This window comes from Cherax quadricarinatus, chromosome 26 (assembly GCF_038502225.1).
Source record: "Cherax quadricarinatus isolate ZL_2023a chromosome 26, ASM3850222v1, whole genome shotgun sequence".
NCBI lineage: Eukaryota > Metazoa > Arthropoda > Malacostraca > Decapoda > Parastacidae > Cherax > Cherax quadricarinatus.
The window spans coordinates 7,033,785-7,052,215 of record NC_091317.1 but is presented as its reverse complement, the minus strand read 5'-3'; the positions used below and the strand labels follow the sequence as shown (position 1 = coordinate 7,052,215).

The window sequence follows — 18,431 nt, the reverse complement described above, 5'->3', positions numbered from 1 at the left end:
GGTCACAACTACTGCCTCATACAGTGTCGTGAAGGTCACAACTACTGCCTCATACAGTGTCGTGAAGGTCACAACTACTGCCTCATACAGTGTCGTGAAGGTCACAACTACTGCCTCATACAGTGTCATACAGTGTCGTGAAGGTCACAACTACTACCTCATACAGTGTCGTGAAGGTCACAACTACTGCCTCATACAGTGTCGTGAAGGTCACAACTACTGCCTCATACAGTGAGTGTCGTGAAGGTCACAACTACTGCCTCATACAGTGAGTGTCGTGAAGGTCACAACTACTGCCTCATACAGTGAGTGTCGTGAAGGTCACAACTACTGCCTCATACAGTGTCGTGAAGGTCACAACTACTGCCTCATACAGTGTCGTGAAGGTCACAACTACTGCCTCATACAGTGAGTGTCGTGAAGGTCACAACTACTGCCTCATACAGTGTCGTGAAGGTCACAACTACTGCCTCATACAGTGTCGTGAAGGTCACAACTACTGCCTCATACAGTGAGTGTCGTGAAGGTCACAACTACTGCCTCATACAGTGTCGTGAAGGTCACAACTACTGCCTCATACAGTGTCGTGAAGGTCACAACTACTGCCTCATACAGTGTCGTGAAGGTCACAACTACTGCCTCATACAGTGTCGTGAAGGTCACAACTACTGCCTCATATACAACTGATAAATAATGGAAGTCGTTACCTTGGAAACTTACGATAACTTCGTCATACTAAACTTTCTATATATGTCTTGAAGGTCAGTAAGGTCAGTAAGGTCAGTAAGCATAAAGCACGGGAAGGGCTGAGGTTCGTACTTGGGACTACGTGCGGCCAGCAGAAACAGCCTTGTTGACCAGGCAGTTACTCGACCACAGGGGAGCTGACCCCCGGAACACCCTCCAGGTACACCGCAGAAGAAACAGGCTGGTTGATCAGGCTGTTACTGGACCACAGGGGCGCTGACCCCCGGAACACCCTCCAGGTACACCGCAGAAGAAACAGCCTAGTTGATCAGGCTGTTACTGGACCACAGGGGCGCTGACCCCCGGAACACCCTCCAGGTACACCGCAGAAGAAACAGCCTAGTTGATCAGGCTGTTACTGGACCACACGGGCGCTGACCCCCGGAACACCCTCCAGGTACACCGCAGCAGAAACAGCCTAGTTGATCAGGCTGTTACTGGACCACAGGGGCGCTGACCCCCGGAACACCCTCCAGGTACACCTCCAGAAGAATCGTTGAGACATGCCGCAAGATCTCCCGCTGCCTCAACACCTCATAACATTCTCCCAGCCAACACTAAATATACCAATAATAATTTTGTTTATACGAAAAACCACTCCTAGAACCTCCTTCCAACCAGACAACCTCACTAACACCACCTTCCAACCAGACAACCTCACTAACACCACCTTCCAACCAGACAACCTCACTAACACCACCTTCCAACCAGACAACCTCACTAACACCACCTTCCAACCAGACAACCTCACTAACACCACCTTCCAACCAGACAACCTCACTAACACCACCTTCCAACCAGACAACCTCACTAACACCACCTTCCAACCAGACAACCTCACTAACACCACCTTCCAACCAGACAACCTCACTAACACCACCTTCCAACCAGACAACCTCACTAACACCACCTTCCAACCAGACAACCTCACTAACACCACCTTCCAACCAGACAACCTCACTAACACCACCTTCCAACCAGACAACCTCACTAACACCACCTTCCAACCAGACAACCTCACTAACACCACCTTCCAACCAGACAACCTCACTAACACCACCTTCCAACCAGACAACCTCACTAACACCACCTTCCAACCAGACAACCTCACTAACACCACCTTCCAACCAGACAACCTCACTAACACCACCTTCCAACCAGACAACCTCACTAACACCACCTTCCAACCAGACAACCTCACTAACACCACCTTCCAACCAGACAACCTCACTAACACCACCTTCCAACCAGACAACCTCACTAACACCACCTTCCAACCAGACAACCTCACTAACACCACCTTCCAACCAGACAACCTCACTAACACCACCTTCCAACCAGACAACCTCACTAACACCACCTTCCAACCAGACAACCTCACTAACACCACCTTCCAACCAGACAACCTCACTAACACCACCTTCCAACCAGACAACCTCACTAACACCACCTTCCAACCAGACAACCTCACTAACACCACCTTCCAACCAGACAACCTCACTAACACCACCTTCCAACCAGACAACCTCACTAACACCACCTTCCAACCAGACAACCTCACTAACACCACCTTCCAACCAGACAACCTCACTAACACCACCTTCCAACCAGACAACCTCACTAACACCACCTTCCAACCAGACAACCTCACTAACACCAACCAGACAACCTCACTAACACCAACCAGACAACCTCACTAACCAGACAACCTCACTAACACCACCTTCCAACCAGACAACCTCACTAACATCACCTTCCAACCAGACAACCTCACTAACACCACCTTCCAACTAGACAACCTCACTAACACCTCCTTCCAACCAGACAACCTCACTAACACCACCTTCCAACTAGACAACCTCACTAACACCACCTTCCAACTAGACAACCTCACTAACACCTCCTTCCAACCAGACAACCTCACTAACACCACCTTCCAACCAGACAACCTCACTAACACCACCTTCCAACCAGACAACCTCACTAACACCAACCAGACAACCTCACTAACCAAACCAGACAACCTCACTAACACCACCTTCCAACCAGACAACCTCACTAACACCACCTTCCAACCAGACAACCTCACTAACACCACCTTCCAACCAGACAACCTCACTAACACCACCTTCCAACCAGACAACCTCACTAACACCACCTTCCAACCAGACAACCTCACTAACACCACCTTCCAACCAGACAACCTCACTAACACCACCTTCCAACCAGACAACCTCACTAACACCACCTTCCAACCAGACAACCTCACTAACACCACCTTCCAACCAGACAACCTCACTAACACCACCTTCCAACCAGACAACCTCACTAACACCACCTTCCAACCAGACAACCTCACTAACACCACCTTCCAACCAGACAACCTCACTAACACCACCTTCCAACCAGACAACCTCACTAACACCACCTTCCAACCAGACAACCTCACTAACACCACCTTCCAACCAGACAACCTCACTAACACCACCTTCCAACCAGACAACCTCACTAACACCACCTTCCAACCAGACAACCTCACTAACACCACCTTCCAACCAGACAACCTCACTAACACCACCTTCCAACCAGACAACCTCACTAACACCACCTTCCAACCAGACAACCTCACTAACACCACCTTCCAACCAGACAACCTCACTAACACCACCTTCCAACCAGACAACCTCACTAACACCACCTTCCAACCAGACAACCTCACTAACACCACCTTCCAACCAGACAACCTCACTAACACCACCTAACACCACACCACCTTCCAACCAGACAACCTCACTAACACCACCTTCCAACCAGACAACCTCACTAACACCACCTTCCAACCAGACAACCTCACTAACACCACCTTCCAACCAGACAACCTCACTAACACCACCTTCCAACCAGACAACCTCACTAACACCACCTTCCAACCAGACAACCTCACTAACACCACCTTCCAACCAGACAACCTCACTAACACCACCTTCCAACCAGACAACCTCACTAACACCACCTTCCAACCAGACAACCTCACTAACACCACCTTCCAACCAGACAACCTCACTAACACCACCTTCCAACCAGACAACCTCACTAACACCACCTTCCAACCAGACAACCTCACTAACACCACCTTCCAACCAGACAACCTCACTAACACCACCTTCCAACCAGACAACCTCACTAACACCTCCTTCCAACCAGACAACCTCACTAACACCACCTTCCAACCAGACAACCTCACTAACACCTCCTTCCAACCAGACAACCTCACTAACACCACCTTCCAACCAGACAACCTCACTAACACCACCTTCCAACCAGACAACCTCACTAACACCACCTTCCAACCAGACAACCTCACTAACACCAACCAGACAACCTCCTTCCAACCAGACAACCTCACTAACACCACCTTCCAACCAGACAACCTCACTAACACCACCTTCCAACCAGACAACCTCACTAACACCACCTTCCAACCAGACAACCTCACTAACACCACCTTCCAACCAGACAACCTCACTAACACCACCTTCCAACCAGACAACCTCACTAACACCACCTTCCAACCAGACAACCTCACTAACACCACCTTCCAACCAGACAACCTCACTAACACCACCTTCCAACCAGACAACCTCACTAACACCACCTTCCAACCAGACAACCTCACTAACACCACCTTCCAACCAGACAACCTCACTAATACCACCTTCCAACCAGACAACCTCACTAACACCACCTTCCAACCAGACAACCTCACTAACACCACCTTCCAACCAGACAACCTCACTAACACCACCTTCCAACCAGACAACCTCACTAACACCACCTTCCAACCAGACAACCTCACTAACACCACCTTCCAACCAGACAACCTCACTAACACCACCTTCCAACCAGACAACCTCACTAACACCACCTTCCAACCAGACAACCTCACTAACACCACCTTCCAACCAGACAACCTCACTAATACCACCTTCCAACCAGACAACCTCACTAACACCACCTTCCAACCAGACAACCTCACTAACACCACCTTCCAACCAGACAACCTCACTAACACCACCTTCCAACCAGACAACCTCACTAACACCACCTTCCAACCAGACAACCTCACTAACACCACCTTCCAACCAGACAACCTCACTAACATCACCTTCCAACCAGACAACCTCACTAACATCCACCTTCCAACCAGACAACCTCACTAACACCACCTTCCAACCAGACAACCTCACTAACACCACCTTCCAACCAGACAACCTCACTAACACCACCTTCCAACCAGACAACCTCACTAACACCACCTTCCAACCAGACAACCTCACTAACACCACCTTCCAACCAGACAACCTCACTAACACCACCTTCCAACCAGACAACCTCACTAACACCACCTTCCAACCAGACAACCTCACTAACACCACCTTCCAACCAGACAACCTCACTAACACCACTTTCCAACCAGACAACCTCACTAACACCACTTTCCAACCAGACAACCTCACTAACACCACTTTCCAACCAGACAACCTCACTAACACCACCTTCCAACCAGACAACCTCACTAACACCACTTTCCAACCAGACAACCTCACTAACACCACCTTCCAACCAGACAACCTCACTAACACCACCTTCCAACCAGACAACCTCACTAACACCACCTTCCAACCAGACAACCTCACTAACACCACCTTCCAACCAGACAGCCTCACTAACACCACCTTCCAACCAGACAACCTCACTAACACCACCTTCGAACCAGACAACCTCACTAACACCACCTTCCAACCAGACAACCTCACTAACACCACCTTCCAACCAGACAACCTCACTAACACCACCTTCCAACCAGACAGCCTCAGTAACACCACCTTCCAACCAGACAACCTCACTAACACCACCTTCCAACCAGACAACCTCACTAACAACAACTTCCAACCAGACAACCCCCTTAGCACCACCTTCCAACCAGACAACCCCCCTAACACCACCTTCCAACCAGACAACCTCACTAACACCACCTTCCAAGCAGACAGCTCCACTAACACCTTTCAACCACACAGCCCCACTAAGACCCTCTTCCAACCAGACAACCCCACTGAGACCACCTTCCAACCAAACTGCCCCACTAAGACCACCTTCCAACCAAACTGCCCCACTAACACCACCTTCCAACCAGACAGCCCCACTAACACCACCTTCCAACCAGACAGCCCCACTAACACCACCTTCCCACCAGACAGCCCCACTAACACCACCTTCCAACCAGACAGCCCCACTAACACCTTCCAACCACACAGCCCCACTAAGACCCTCTTCCAACCAGACAACCCCACTAAGACCACCTTCCAACCAGACAGCCCCACTAACACCACCTTCCAACCGGACAGCCCCTCTAAGACCCCTTCCAACCAGACAGCCCCACTAACACCTTCCAACCAGACAGCCTTACTAACAACACCTTCCAACCAGATAGCCCCACTAAGACCACCTTCCAACCAGACTTACCCACTAAGACCACCTTCCTACCAGACAGCCCCACTAACACCTTCCAACCAGACAGCCCCACTAACACCTTCCAACTAGACAGCCCCACTTAAACCCTCTTCCAACCCGACAGCCCCACTAAGACCCTCTTCCAACCACACAGCCCCACTAAGACCCCCCTTCCAACCAGACAGCTCCACTAACACCACCTCCCAACCAGACAGCCCCACTAACACCACTTTCCCACCAGACAGCCCCACTAAGACCCCCTTCCAACCAGACAGCCCCACTAAGACCCCCTTCCAACCAGACAGCCCTATTAAGACCCCCCTTCCAACCAGACAGCCCCACTAACACCACCTCCCAACCAGACAGCCCCACTAACACCACTTTCCCACCAGACAGCCCCACTAAGACCCCCTTCCAACCAGACAGCTCCACTAAGACCCCCTTCCAACCAGACAGCCCCACTAAGGCCCCCTTCCAACCAGACAGCCCCACTAAGGCCCCCTTCCAACCAGACAGCCCCACTAAGGCCCCCTTCCAACCAGACAGCCCCACTAAGACCCCCTTCCAACCAGACAGCCCCACTAAGACCCCCTTCCAACCAGACAGCCCCACTAAGGCCCCCTTCCAACCAGACAGCCCCACTAAGACCCCCTTCCAACCAGACAGCCCCACTAAGGCCCCTTCCATCCAGACAGCCCCACTAAGGCCCCCTTCCAACCAGACAGACCCACTAAGACCCCCTTCCAACCAGACAGCCCCACTAAGACCCCCTTCCAACCAGACAGCCCCACTAAGGCCCCCTTCCAACCAGACAGACCCACTAAGACCCCCTTCCAACCAGACAGCCCCACTAAGGCCCCCTTCCAACCAGACAGCCCCACTAAGGCCCCCTTCCAACCAGACAGCCCCACTAAGGCCCCCTTCCAACCAGACAGCCCCACTAAGGCCCCCTTCCAACCAGACAGCCCCACTAAGACCCCCTTCCAACCAGACAGCCCCACTAAGACCCCCTTCCAACCAGACAGCCCCACTAAGACCCCCTTCCAACCAGACAGCCCCACTAAGACCCCCTTCCAACCAGACAGCCCCACTAAGGCCCCCTTCCAACCAGACAGCCCCACTAAGGCCCCCTTCCAACCAGACAGCCCCACTAAGACCCCCTTCCAACCAGACAGCCCCACTAAGACCCTCTTCCAACCAGACAGCCTCACTAAGGCCCCCTGCCAATCACACGGCCCTACTACACCACCTTCCAACCAGACATCTCCACTGACACCACGTTCCAACCCGACAGCCCCAGTAAAACCCTCTTCCAACCACACAGCCCCACTAAAAACCCCCCTTCCGACCAGACAGCTCCAGTAACACCACCTTCCAACCACACAGCTCCAGTAAGTCCTCCAGTATAACGTTACTGCTGTCACCGCTGCTGAAATGTCTTATAAAAGCAGTTGATAGGAAGTGAACCTCGAACTATTTCTGTTGTTAATTTATTAATAGCAAACATTGATGCTGGTAAACCCATGATGTGTACTGCTGATTGACCCATTATGTGTGATGCTGGAGAACCCATGATGTTTAGTGCTGGTGAGCCCATGATGTGTAGTGCTGGAGAACCCATGATGTGTAGTGCTGGTGAACCCATGATGTGTAGTGCTGAACACATGATGTGTAGTGCTGGTGAACCCCTGATGTGTAGTGCTGGTGAACCCATGATGTGTAGTGCTGGTGAACCCATGATGTGTAGTGTTGGTGAACCCATGATGTGTAGTGCTGGTGAACCCATGATGTGTAGTGTTGGTGAACCCATGATGTGTAGTGCTGGTGAACCCATGATGTGTAGTGCTGGTGAACCCATGATGTGTAGTGTTGGTGAACCCATGATGTGTAGTGCTGGTGAACCCATGATGTGTAGTGCTGGTGAACCCATGATGTGTAGTGCTGGTGAACCCATGATGTGTAGTGTTGGTGAACCCATGATGGGTAGTGCTGGTGAACCCATGATGTGTAGTGCTGGTGAACCCATGATGTGTAGTGCTGGTGAACCCATGATGTGTAGTGCTGGTGAACCCATGATATGTAGTGCTGGTGAACCCATGATATGTAGTGCTGGTGAACCCATGATATGTAGTGCTGGTGAACCCATGATGTGTAGTGCTGGTGAACCCATGATGTGTATATGCTGGTGAACCCATGATGTGTATATGCTGGTGAACCCATGATGTGTAGTGCTGGTGAACCCATGATGTGTAGTGCTGGTGAACCCATGATGTGTATATGCTGGTGAACCCATGATGTGTAGTGCTGGTGAACCCATGATGTGTAGTGCTGGTGAACCCATGATGTGTATATGCTGGTGAACCCATGATGTGTAGTGCTGGTGAACCCATGATGTGTAGTGCTGGTGAACCCATGATGTGTATATGCTGGTGAACCCATGATGTGTAGTGCTGGTGAACCCATGATGTGTAGTGCTGGTGAACCCATGATGTGTAGTGCTGGCGAACCCATGATGTGTAGTGCTGGTGAACCCATGATGTGTAGTGCTGGTGAACCCATGATGTGTAGTGCTGGTGAACCCATGATGTGTAGTGCTGGTGAACCCATGATATGTAGTGCTGGTGAACCCATGATGTGTAGTGCTGGTGAACCCATGATGTGTATATGCTGGTGAACCCATGATGTGTAGTGCTGGTGAACCCATGATGTGTAGTGCTGGTGAACCCATGATGTGTATATGCTGGTGAACCCATGATGTGTAGTGCTGGTGAACCCATGATGTGTAGTGCTGGTGAACCCATGATGTGTATATGCTGGTGAACCCATGATGTGTAGTGCTGGTGAACCCATGATGTGTAGTGCTGGTGAACCCATGATGTGTAGTGCTGGTGAACCCATGATGTGTAGTGCTGGTGCCAGATCATTTTCGTTATTTAGAAACAGTAGTGGTACTTACACTGACACTTGAGGTACTCCCCTCGTCTCTCTCAGCCAGCTTAGTGCTTCCTCTCTTCCTCTTTGTTTTATCATCTAGGTGTTGTTAAACCTGTTTGATCACTACATGTCACTGACACCTGTTTGATCACTACATGTCACTGACACCTGTTTGATCACTACATGTCACTGACACCTGTTTGATCACTACATGTCACTGACACCTGTTTGATCACTACATGTCACTGACACCTGTTTGATCACTACATGTCACTGACACCTGTTTGATCACTACATGTCACTGACACCTGTTTGATCACTACATGTCACTGACACCTGTTTGATCACTACATGTCACTGACACCTGTTTGATCACTACATGTCACTGACACCTGTTTGATCACTACATGTCACTGACACCTGTTTGATCACTACATGTCACTGACACCTGTTCTTCCCGTCTATGAGTCACTTTTATAAATCATGTCTCTTCTTTGAGAGTGACAGAAGTCTATCCATCCCTGTCTCTCGTATTTTAAGTTCTGTTACTCTCAGAAATACAGCTTTATACTCACAGCTTTAACAAGTAAGACGAAAATTTACACCAGAGGTGGACCCCATCATATATATATATATATATATATATATATATATATATATATATAGATGGGGTCCACCTCTGGTGTAAATTGTGGGACCCATAGCCTCGGAGAAGTGGATAAAAAGGCTTCAAGGATGAATATTTGGATTTCTTCCTGAAGCCATTTGAATATTCCACTTCCCCTACCACCCCATCTTTTAAACTATTTTTTTTTTTACCAATAGGAATATTTTATTACATAATATGGCACAGAAGATTTAAGAGATACATTGTTGATATAAAGGTGGCATATACGGTACATGTTGTTACGTGTGTATCACCGATTATAAGGCGAAAATCTCATCCAGCTCCTCAGAGCTGGGGCGTGTGCCCAAAATGCAGCATGCATTACCCCTTTGAACAGCCGCACTGAGCCGCTGGAACAGAAAACTAGTTGCCCTGGTATCCCTAGTCACCCTGATGAGTCTTTTTCCCAGCTCCTTAAGGAAATTAGATGCACTCTTTCCCCATGAGCCAAGGGTCTCCGAGCCTATGGGAACAAACATATAATGATGGGCAAGTTCTCCATATTTTCTAGACTTTTGGGACTCCCTAAAGCTGGCAGCTGCCCCTCCTTCCTCTCTGATCCATTTTGTTCAGTCTATCTTTATCTGTCCTATCAATATTTCTTTAAACTTTTATATTGTAATCATGATTCCCACAGTTCTCTCCACCAAGGTCATCAGGTCCTCTCCCAGTAGTGCATTTCTCACATTCCCGGGACTAATCTAATTGCAAATCTTTTTTTTCCTCGAGTTTCCCATACGTGCTTTACCAGGAAAAAGGGGGCTCTACAATGGGGCTATATGCTCGCTCAGTATTTTGAAAGCAATGAATGGCGTTTTCCTCTACCAATTCTTCATCCAGCGTGTTCCACTTACCACATTAAAACAGAAAAATAAATAGTTCTTAACGTCTTGACGGCTCTTCTGCGACCTTAGCTTCCATGTGTGTGTCTCCTTGGCTCCATCTCCTCACATCTCCAACAGCTTGTCTTTATCCATTTATTTAGTCATCTGGACATTTTGTACTCTTCTTGTGAGGTTCAGTTCCTTAAGCCTCTCATCTCATCTGTTCCTCTCAGTTCCAGGACCTATCCTTTAAAGTTTTGGATCCTCTTGAATCTCTTCATATGCTTGTTAAGATGCGGGTTCCATGCTGTTGTAACATATTTCAAGGTAAGCAGAATATAAATTACATATAATTTACTGGATATAACATTTGTACGTGTTCCTGAAGGTTTTGGATACTCTTAGTATGCATACACTGCATAAGCCACATGACTGATGATATCTCTGTTGATGTCCTTGGAGTGATGCTGACTCCCAGATCTTTCTCTGTGCATGTTGTCTCAGGGTATACTCTGTATTCTGTCTTCTTACTCCTCTCGCTTGTAAGGACTGAACCCTAGCAGACACTTTCCTAGCCACGTGAACTCTAAAAGACATTTTCCTAGCAACGTGAAATCTAGTAGACACTTTTCTAACCACGTGAACTCTAGTAGACACTTTCCTAGCCACGTGAACTCTAGCAGACACTTTCCTAGCCACGTGAACTCTAGTAGACGCTTTCCTAGCCACGTGAACTCTAGTAGACACTTTTCTTGCCACGTGTTCATAGTTTCTTAATTACTCTCCGTCTCCTCTCCAGTTATCATCAGTAATTTCTCTCTCACTGCTGTTCCATATAACACAATAGTTCACCAAAACTTGACAAAAAATGAACGCAGTACACCGTATATTACAATAAATTTTCGTTTTTATTTGCAGATGTGGTGTGAGGAGGCCAGTAAACACTGCTGCTGACTGGTGAGTCACTGAGGCCAGTAAACACTTCTGCTGACTGGTGAGTCACTGAGGCCAGTAAACACTGCTGCTGACTGGTGAGCCACTGAGGCCAGTAAACACTGCTGCTGACTGGTGAGTCACTGAGGCCAGTAAACACTGCTGCTGACTGGTGAGTCACTGAGGCCAGTAAACACAGCTGCTGACTGGTGAGTCACTGAGGCCAGTAAACACTGCTGCTGACTGGTGAGTCACTGAGGCCAGTAAACACTGCTGCTGACTGGTGAGTCACTGAGGCCAGTAAACACTGCTGCTGACTGGTGAGTCACTGAGGCCAGTAAACACTGCTGCTGACTGGTGAGTCACTGAGGCCAGTAAACACTGCTGCTGACTGGTGAGTCACTGAGGCCAGTAAACACTGCTGCTGACTGGTGAGTCACTGAGGCCAGTAAACACAGCTGCTGACTGGTGAGTCACTGAGGCCAGTAAACACTGCTGCTGACTGGTGAGTCACTGAGGCCAGTAAACACTGCTGCTGACTGGTGAGTCACTGAGGCCAGTAAACACTGCTGCTGACTGGTGAGTCACTGAGGCCAGTAAACACAGCTGCTGACTGGTGAGTCACTGAGGCCAGTAAACACTGCTGCTGACTGGTGAGTCACTGAGGCCAGTAAACACAGCTGCTGACTGGTGAGTCACTGAGGCCAGTAAACACTGCTGCTGACTGGTGAGTCACTGAGGCCAGTAAACACTGCTGCTGACTGGTGAGTCACTGAGGCCAGTAAACACAGCTGCTGACTGGTGAGTCACTGACGCCAGTAAACACTGCTGCTGACTGGTGAGTCACTGAGGCCAGTAAACACAGCTGCTGACTGGTGAGTCACTGAGGCCAGTAAACACTGCTGCTGACTGGTGAGTCACTGAGGCCAGTAAACACTGCTGCTGACTGGTGAGTCACTGAGGCCAGTAAACACAGCTGCTGACTGGTGAGTCACTGAGGCCAGTAAACACAGCTGCTGACTGGTGAGTCACTGAGGCCAGTAAACACTGCTGCTGACTGGTGAGTCACTGAGGCCAGTAAACACTGCTGCTGACTGGTGAGTCACTGAGGCCAGTAAACACTGCTGCTGACTGGTGAGTCACTGAGGCCAGTAAACACTGCTGCTGACTGGTGAGTCACTGAGGCCAGTAAACACTGCTGCTGACTGGTGAGTCACTGAGGCCAGTAAACACTGCTGCTGACTGGTGAGTCACTGAGGCCAGTAAACACTGCTGCTGACTGGTGAGTCACTGAGGCCAGTAAACACAGCTGCTGACTGGTGAGTCACTGAGGCCAGTAAACACTGCTGCTGACTGGTGAGTCACTGAGGCCAGTAAACACTGCTGCTGACTGGTGAGTCACTGAGGCCAGTAAACACTGCTGCTGACTGGTGAGTCACTGAGGCCAGTAAACACAGCTGCTGACTGGTGAGTCACTGAGGCCAGTAAACACTGCTGCTGACTGGTGAGTCACTGAGGCCAGTAAACACAGCTGCTGACTGGTGAGTCACTGAGGCCAGTAAACACTGCTGCTGACTGGTGAGTCACTGAGGCCAGTAAACACTGCTGCTGACTGGTGAGTCACTGAGGCCAGTAAACACAGCTGCTGACTGGTGAGTCACTGAGGCCAGTAAACACTGCTGCTGACTGGTGAGTCACTGAGGCCAGTAAACACAGCTGCTGACTGGTGAGTCACTGAGGCCAGTAAACACTGCTGCTGACTGGTGAGTCACTGAGGCCAGTAAACACTGCTGCTGACTGGTGAGTCACTGAGGCCAGTAAACACAGCTGCTGACTGGTGAGTCACTGAGGCCAGTAAACACAGCTGCTGACTGGTGAGTCACTGAGGCCAGTAAACACTGCTGCTGACTGGTGAGTCACTGAGGCCAGTAAACACAGCTGCTGACTGGTGAGTCACTGAGGCCAGTAAACACTGCTGCTGACTGGTGAGTCACTGAGGCCAGTAAACACTGCTGCTGACTGGTGAGTCACTGAGGCCAGTAAACACAGCTGCTGACTGGTGAGTCACTGAGGCCAGTAAACACTGCTGCTGACTGGTGAGTCACTGAGGCCAGTAAACACTGCTGCTGACTGGTGAGTCACTGAGGCCAGTAAACACTGCTGCTGACTGGTGAGTCACTGAGGCCAGTAAACACTGCTGCTGACTGGTGAGTCACTGAGGCCAGTAAACACAGCTGCTGACTGGTGAGTCACTGAGGCCAGTAAACACTGCTGCTGACTGGTGAGTCACTGAGGCCAGTAAACACTGCTGCTGACTGGTGAGTCACTGAGGCCAGTAAACACAGCTGCTGACTGGTGAGTCACTGAGGCCAGTAAACACAGCTGCTGACTGGTGAGTCACTGAGGCCAGTAAACACAGCTGCTGACTGGTGAGTCACTGAGGCCAGTAAACACTGCTGCTGACTGGTGAGTCACTGAGGCCAGTAAACACTGCTGCTGACTGGTGAGTCACTGAGGCCAGTAAACACAGCTGCTGACTGGTGAGTCACTGAGGCCAGTAAACACTGCTGCTGACTGGTGAGTCACTGAGGCCAGTAAACACAGCTGCTGACTGGTGAGTCACTGAGGCCAGTAAACACTGCTGCTGACTGGTGAGTCACTGAGGCCAGTAAACACTGCTGCTGACTGGTGAGTCACTGAGGCAAGTAAACACTGCACCTGACTGGTGAGTCACTGAGGCCAGTAAACACAGCTGCTGACTGGTGAGTCACTGAGGCCAGCAAACACTGCTGCTGACTGGTGAGTCACTGAGGCCAGTAAACACAGCTGCTGACTGGTGAGTCACTGAGGCCAGTAAACACTGCTGCTGACTGGTGAGTCACTGAGGCCAGTAAACACTGCTGCTGACTGGTGAGTCACTGAGGCCAGCAAACACTGCTGCTGACTGGTGAGTCACTGAGGCCAGTAAACACTGCTGCTGACTGGTGAGTCACTGAGGCCAGTAAACACAGCTGCTGACTGGTGAGTCACTGAGGCCAGCAAACACTGCTGCTGACTGGTGAGTCACTGAGGCCAGTAAACACTGCTGCTGACTGGTGAGTCACTGAGGCCAGTAAACACTGCTGCTGACTGGTGAGTCACTGAGGCCAGTAAACACAGCTGCTGACTGGTGAGTCACTGAGGCCAGCAAACACAGCTGCTGACTGGTGAGTCACTGAGGCCAGTAAACACAGCTGCTGACTGGTGAGTCACTGAGGCCAGTAAACACTGCTGCTGACTGGTGAGTCACTGAGGCCAGTAAACACAGCTGCTGACTGGTGAGTCACTGAGGCCAGCAAACACAGCTGCTGACTGGTGAGTCACTGAGGCCAGTAAGCACTGCTGCTGACTGGTGAGTCACTGAGGCCAGTAAACACAGCTGCTGACTGGTGAGTCACTGAGGCCAGTAAACACAGCTGCTGACTGGTGAGCCACTGAGGCCAGTAAACACAGCTGCTGACTGGTGAGTCACTGAGGCCAGTAAGCACTGCTGCTGACTGGTGAGTCACTGAGGCCAGCAAACACAGCTGCTGACTGGTGAGTCACTGAGGCCAGCAAACACAGCTGCTGACTGGTGAGTCACTGAGGCCAGCAAACACAGCTGCTGACTGGTGAGTCACTGAGGCCAGTAAACACAGCTGCTGACTGGTGAGTCACTGAGGCCAGTAAGCACTGCTGCTGACTGGTGAGCCACTGAGGCCAGCAAACACTGCTGTTGACTGGTGAGTCACTGAGGCCAGTAAATACAGCTGCTGACTGGGGAGTCACTGAGGCCAGTAAACACAGCTGCTGACTGGTGAGTCACTGAGGCCAGTAAATACAGCTCCTGACTGGTGAGTCACTGAGGCCAGTAAACACAGCTGCTCACTGGTGAGTCACTGAGGCCAGTAAATACAGCTCCTGACTGGTGAGTCACTGAGGCCAGCAAACACAGCTGCTGACTGGTGAGTCAGTGAGGCCAGCAAACACAGCTGCTGACTAGTGAGTCACTGAGGCCAGTAAACACAGCTGCTGACTGGTGAGTCACTGAGGCCAGTAAACACAGCTGCTGACTGGTGAGTCACTGAGGCCAGTAAACACAGCTGCTGACTGGTGAGTCACTGAGGCCAGTAAACACAGCTGCTGACTAGTGAGTCACTGAGGCCAGTAAACACAGCTGCTGACTAGTGAGTCACTGAGGCCAGTAAACACAGCTGCTGACTGGTGAGTCACTGAGCCCAGTAAACACAGCTGCTGACTGGTGAGTCACTGAGGCCAGTAAACACAGCTGTTGACTGGTGAGTCACTGAGGCCAGTAAACACAGCTGCTGACTGGTGAGTCACTGAGGCCAGTAAACACAGCTGCTGACTGGTGAGTCACTGAGGCCAGTAAACGCAGCTGCTGACTGGTGAGTCACTGAGGCCAGTAAACACAGCTGCTGACTGGTGAGTCACTGAGGCCAGTAAACACAGCTGCTGACTGGTGAGTCACTGAGGCCAGTAAACACAGCTGCTGACTGGTGAGTCACTGAGGCCAGTAAACACAGCTGCTGACTGGTGAGTCACTAAGGCCAGCAAACACAGCTGCTGACTGGTGAGTCACTGAGGCCAGCAAACACAGCTGCTGACTGGTGAGTCAGTCACTGAGGCCAGCAAACACAGCTGCTGACTGGTGAGTCACTGAGGCCAGCAAACACAGCTGCTGACTGGTGAGTCACTGAGGCTAGCAAACACAGCTGCTGACTGGTGGGTCACTGAGGCCAGCAAACACAGCTGCTGACTCGTGAGTCACTGAGGCCAGCAAACACAGCTTCTGACTGGTGAGTCACTGAGGCTAGCAAACACAGCTGCTGACTGGTGAGTCACTGAAGCCAGCAAACACAGCTGCTGACTGGTGAGTCACTGAGGCCAGCAAATACAGCTGCTGACTGGTGAGCCACTGAGGCTAGCAAACACAGCTGCTGACTGGTGAGTCACTGAGGCCAGTAAACACAGCTGCTGACTGGTGAGTCACTGAGGCCAGTAAACACAGCTGCTGACTGGTGAGTCACTGAGGCCAGTAAACACAGCTGCTGACTGGTGAGTCACTGAGGCCAGTAAACACAGCTGCTGACTGGTGACTCACTGAGGCCAGTAAACACAGCTGCTGACTGGTGAGTCACTGAGGCCAGTAAACACAGCTGCTGACTGGTGAGTCACTGAGGCCAGTAAACACAGCTGCTGACTGGTGAGTCACTGAGGCCAGCAAAGACAGCTGCTGACTGGTGAGTCACTGAGGCCAGCAAACACAGCTGCTGACTGGCGAGTCACTGAGGCTAGCAAACACAGCTGCTGACTCGTGAGTCACCGAGGCCAGCAAACACAGCTTCTGACTTGTGAGTCACTGAGGCTAGCAAACAGAGCTGCTGACTGGTGAGTCACTGAGGCCAGCAAACACAACTGCTGACTCCTGAGTCACTGAGGCCAGCAAACACAGCTGCTGACTGGTGAGTCACTGAGGCCAGCAAACACAGCTGCTGACTGGTGAGTCACTGAGGCCAGCAAATACAGCTGCTGACTGGTGAGCCACTGAGGCTAGCAAACACAGCTGCTGACTGGTGAGTCACTGAGGCCAACAAACACAGCTGCTGACTCGTGAGTCACTGAGGCCAGCAAACACAGCTGCTGACTGGTGAGTCACTGAGGCCAACAAACACAGCTGCTGACTGGTGAGCCACTGAGGACAGTAAACACAGCTGCTGACTGGTGAGTCACTGAGGCCAGTAAACACAGCTGCTGACTGGTGAGTCACTGAGGCCAGTAAACACAGCTGGTGACTGGTGACTCACTGAGGCCAGCAAACACAGCTGCTGACGGGTGAGTCACTGAGGCCAGTAAACGCAGCTGCTGAGTGATGAGTCACTGAGGCCAGCAAACACAGCTGCTGACTGGCGAGTCACTGACGCTAGCAAACACAGCTGCTGACTAGTGAGTCACTGAGGCCAGCAAACACAGCTGCTGACTCGTGAGTCACTGAGGCCAGCAAATACAGCTGCTGACTGGTGAGCCACTGAGGCTAGCAAACACAGCTGCTGACTGGTGAGTCAATGAGGCCAGCAAACACAGCTGCTGACTTGTGAGTCACTGAGGCCAGCAAACACAGCTGCTGACTGGTGAGTCACTGAGGCCAGCAAACACAGCTGCTGACTGGTGAGTCACTGAGCCCAGCAAACACAACTGCTGACTGGCGAGTCACTGACGCCAGCAAACACAGCTGCTGACTGGTGAGTCACTGAGGCCAACAAACACAGCTGCTGACTGGTGAGTCGCTGAGGCCAGCAAACACAGCTGCTGACTGGTGACTCACTGAGGCCAACAAACACAGCTGCTGACTGGTGAGTCACTGAGGCCAGCAAACACAGCTGCTGACTGGTGACTCACTGAGGCCAACAAACACAGCTGCTGACTGGTGAGTCACTGAGTCCAGCAAACACAGCTGCTGACTGGTGAGTCACTGAGCCCAGCAAACACAGCTGCTGACTGGTGAGTCACTGAGGCCAGCAAACACAGCTGCTGACTGGTGAGTCACTGAGGCCAACAAACACAGCTGCTGACTGGTGAGTCGCTGAGGCCAGCAAACAGAGCTGCTGACTGGTGAGTCACTGAGGCCAACAAACACAGCTGCTGACTGGTGAGTCACTGAGGCCAGCAAACACAGCTGCTGACTGGTGAGTCACTGAGCCCAGCAAACACAGCTGCTGACTGGCGAGTCACTGAGGCCAGCAAACACAGCTGCTTACTGGTGAGTCACTGAGGTC

The 18,431-nt window shown here is 51.1% G+C and overlaps 1 protein-coding gene across 2 annotated transcripts in view; it reads left to right on the top strand.

Annotated features, from left to right (window-relative positions):
* LOC128691609 (rho GTPase-activating protein 18-like) overlaps positions 1-18,431 on the top strand; it is a gene marked incomplete at its 3' end in the record, with an annotated part of 515,474 nt that overhangs the window by 398,307 nt on the left and 98,736 nt on the right. For both annotated transcript variants that reach the window (XM_070088766.1, XM_070088767.1), the window contains 1 exon segment: positions 11,602-11,640.